Below are 4,991 nucleotides of genomic sequence, written 5' to 3' on the forward strand. Positions count from 1 at the left end.
ACCAGTAAGCAGAGCAGTATAGTCGGACGGGGCCGATCATATCATACCCTACACAACTTCTACGAAAATCTAATTTTCTGTGGTTCTATATTCTTAACTTGGGCAATATTTTGCGATATTTGCACTCTCTTGACCGACTAGAGGTCAACAAATATTACTAATATTCAGTACAGTCCTTCTAATTACATGTGCTATTCGGTTGTAATGTTCGCCTTTCAATTGTGGCCTATAGATCGACTCGAAAAAAACACAAAGAAAAAATAAGTTTGCGGTTCACTTTATACCAAAACCAGTAAGGAAAGTAGTAAAGTCGGACTGAGCCGACTATATGATACCCTTCACCACTTTGGGTATATTTTACATATGTATCCTAACAGACGTCGCCTTTTAGAAAGAACATTGACATGCAATTGAACGAACTAAATTATGTGATATTTGTCTATATCTAAACCTACCAACATCAATCCCTGAATCGATTTGAAACAAACTTGATACAGGCTATTTGGTGTGCTTCACTGTTTAAAATTTTATCTCAATTAGACATCCATTGATTACTTGGTTTACAATTACCATGAATAGGTAAAAATTATATATGGAAGCTATGCTATATCTATATCTGAACCGATTTCAAGGAAACTTGCCAGATATTAATTTGTATAAACTTCTATACGTTGTGTCAATCGGTCAAAACCGGACAAAAATATGTATATATAGGTGTATGTAAATCTGAACCGATAGCCTATACCAAATTGGTGCACCATTTATCTGAAATCGCGCGAAATTATATATAGGTACATTTAGGTAATATAATCTGAATATAACACATCATTCTAAAATTAATTCAGTGTGTAATACCAAATTTCGTGCAAATCGAAACATATATTGGGACCTTGGTGCACCATTTACATTAAATCGGAAGAAACTGTAGATGGGAGCTATATCTAAATCTGAACCGATTTTCACCAATTTCAATAGGGTTCATCCTTGGGCCAAATAAATGAGCTGTGCCGAATTTCGTCCAAATCGGATCATAAATGTGACCTGTACTTATTTTACAATTTAACATCAACAGACGGACGGACATGCGTAAATCGACTCTGAAAGTGATTCTATGCATATTCTCAAAAGAAACCATGGGTCTACCTCGTTTCCTTTTGCCTGTTACAAACATATGCACAAAGACATAATACCCTGTACGACAGTGTGGTGAAGGGTATAATGATTGTCTGATCATCACTGAAAATTATAAGCGTTGTCCTTGACCATAACTGGAACATCGTGGAAAATTTCAAAGTGATCACAGCTATATTTCCGTTCCCTGCCTATAGGTCGACTCGAAAAAAACACCAAAAAAAAAAAATAAGTTTTCGGTCCACTTCATTCCAAAATTATTATCTGATTATCGCCGTAAATTATAGGCGTTGTCCTTGACCATACCTGGATCCTCATGGAAATTTTCAAAGCGATCAGCGCTATATTTCCTCCCTCTAGTGTGGTAATGGATTTACTAAATAATATCTGAATACGTAATCACCTGTAAATATTCATGTGTAACTCCCACATCCGAATACATACGACAATGTAATTGGTATGAATTTAATTGACAACCACTCCTTTTGGATATACTATCAACTTCTCGGGTCTATGTCCTTCAGGGGCAAATATATACGTTACAGAATACAAATTTTGTAATTTTTCACACACAAGTCAGTGTCCATTTGACCCGCGAAATTTTGACCGATCTGTATCAAAACAGGCATGCTTCTTCTTTGGCCCGATCCCCTACTCCATGTAAACATTCGCAATGTTTGGGCCATAATTGCAGCCTCTGTAACGACCGGAAAATCAGACAAAAATAAAGTTTTTGGTCCATTACATACCCGAATATTCAAATATTAACCAATCTTTAGGGGTCTTCCTTGTCCTGAACCCATCCCACATGTACAATTTTATTAAGATTGGTCCATAACTGTGAGCTATAAACGAAGTTTGAATCGAATTTGAGGCGTGACCGTTAAAAAAGTTGTGTGTCAGTCAAAAAATCACATCACTTAATATTTCAATAAAAGCCGGAGAATATGGTGCGTATAAGTGTTGTCACAACGTATACGTCCTTATTTGAAACAAGTAAAAACGGCAATTAGTTCGGTCGGATTACAATATTAGTATGTATCGATTTTCGAAGTTATAAACGTTGATTTAAAAAAAGAAAAAAACTTTTTAAGGATTTTCAGAGCTTTAAAGTTGGGCTTTTAAAGAATATCGCTGGCATCAAAATGTACTATGCAGTACAATAAATAGATCACATCGCCTTATCCGAAATCTAAATTAATACATCAGGATCTATTCAAGAAAGATTAAACATGTTAATACAAGTCTAACGGTTTAGTGCGTATAAGTGTTGTCGCAACGTATACGCCCTCGCTAGGAATAAGGAAAAAAATGGATATTAGTTCAGAAGGGTTGCTCAGTGACGATTTAGGCGATTTAGTAGTGACGATTAGTAGACCTCGTTTTAAGTGAAACGTCTAAATCAAATCTAATACTCCTTTCACATTTTGTTTTGTGTAATAACATGTATTCAATTCGTTAAGTGGGTTAATTGAAGAGTCTTCACGTTTTATCAAGCACACAAAATTACATCACCTTAAACGGAATCTTAATAAATATTTTAGATTTTACTCCATTTAAGGCAGGGGGTATGGAGCGTATAAATAATGACACAACGTATACGCCCTCATTAGGAACAAATAAAAAACGGGGTTTAAATCGATCTAACTGCTCTTTTTAAATGCACTGAGAACTAATGATTTAATAGGCCGGGGTTTATAGCGTAATTCAGATCGTTTAAGGTATATGTGATCCATATAAAATAATATTTTTTGAATGACCAATAAATTGAAATTAAAATTCCGAGGAGCAGTTTTCATTTTATAAGGTTTTCCCCTAAATTATGATAGTGATTATTACGGTTTTTTTACGGACATTTTAGATAACGATTATTAGATCTTTTTTATATTTAGAATGAATGCCACATTTTTTTTAATGTTTAATCACATTTTATTGTATTTTCATTGGATGATTTTTTATTGTAAAAAAACCTGGACTTACCAAGAGATCTATGTCACATGAATAAATTTTGTACCATTGATCAATCAATATTATCTTACACAAGCACACATATAATAAATATATATTTTTGTTTTTTGGATTCTCTTTTTTCTCTTATTTTAAAATTCTGGTTCATATAAATATTGGAACATCAAATTGTTTGTTTTTCTTCAATTTTTCAATTAGTTTCTTAGAAACAGTTGTATTTTATACAAATATATATTACGATTAAAGTTCGATTATTTTCACATGTCACATAAATAAATAGGTTTTTGTATATAAACTATATTAGGATGGGTCGAAGTAAAAACAAAGGGGGAATTTGTAATGAACAAAAAAAACTTTTAAAGTTTTTCCTATAGAAAAAAGTTCTGTGAAAAGGGACGGACCCCGCGTGAATTTTTTCTATCGAAAAAAACTTGGGACCTGGGGTCCTATGAATTTTTTCTAATGAAAAAACTTAGGACCTGGGGTCCTGTGAATTTTTTTCTATAGAAAAAACTTAGGACCTGGGGTCCTGTGAATTTTTTTCTATAGAAAAAACTTAGGACCTGGGGTCCTGTGAATTTTTTTCTATAGAAAAAACTTGGGACCTGGGGTCCTGTGAATTTTTTTCTATAGAAAAAACTTGGGACCTGGGGTCCTGTGAATTTTTTTCTATAGAAAAAAACTTGGGACCTGGGGTCCTGTGAATTTTTTTCTATAGAAAAAACTTGGGACCTGGGGTCCTGTGAATTTTTTTCTATAGAAAAAACTTGGGACCTGGGGTCCTGTGAATTTTTTTCTATAGAAAAAACTTGGGACCTGGGGTCCTGTGAATTTTTTTCTATAGAAAAAACTTGGGACCTGGGGTCCTGTGAATTTTTTTCTATAGAAAAAACTTGGGACCTGGGGTCCTGTGAATTTTTTTCTATAGAAAAAACTTGGGACCTGGGGTCCTGTGAATTTTTTTCTATAGAAAAAACTTGGGACCTGGGGTCCTGTGAATTTTTTCTATAGATAAAACTTGGGACCTGGGGTCCTGTGAATTTTTTTTTATAAAAAAAACTTTAGACCTGAGGTCCTGTGAATTTTTTTCTATAGAAAAAACTTTGGACCTGGGGTCCGGTGAAATTTTTTCTATAGAAAAAACTTGGGACCTGGGGTCCTGTGATTTTTTTCTATAGAAAAAAATAAGACCTGGGGTCCTGTGATTTTTTTCTGTAGAAAAAAATAAGACCGGGGTCCTGTGATTTTTTTCTATAGAAAAAAAAATAAGACCTGGGATCCTGTGATTTTTTTCTATAGAAAAAAATAAGACCTGGGGTCCTGTGATTTTTTTCTATAGAAAAAAATACCTGGTGTCCTGTGAATTTTTTTCTATAGAAAAAAACTTGTGACCTAGGGTCCTGTGAATTTTTTTCTATGGAAAAAACTTGGGACCTGCGGTCCTGTGAATTTTTTTCTATAAAAAAATCTGGGGACCTGAGGTCCTGTGATTTTTTTTTCTATAGAAAAGCCCTGAAACGTGAGATTCTGTAATTGTTTTTATTGAGAAACCCTTTGTTTAAATAAAAATGTGAATCGTGTGGGTTTTCTATAGAAAATTGATTTTTGAGTTAACATTTAATTGTAAATTCCCTTGATTGTTCTTCGGTACACCCTATTATATACATTATAATAATTACATCTATCTAATAGCCTAGCTACATACATTTTGTTCATATCTACTATAAGTCTCTGACTTATATACCATTTTTTACGAAAATAGAAATATTTAAAAAATTAAATAATAAAATATTTAAATTAAATACAAATAAAATTAATAGCAAATATGACTTAAAGTCTATTTCTAATGTTTTGGTATGTTTTTTGTTGTCATTGTATCAATACTTCATGTA

This window comes from Musca vetustissima, unplaced genomic scaffold (genome assembly GCF_032173495.1).
Source record: "Musca vetustissima isolate MV318-11 ecotype Yass unplaced genomic scaffold, APGP_CSIRO_Mvet_v1 utg17722, whole genome shotgun sequence".
NCBI lineage: Eukaryota > Metazoa > Arthropoda > Insecta > Diptera > Muscidae > Musca > Musca vetustissima.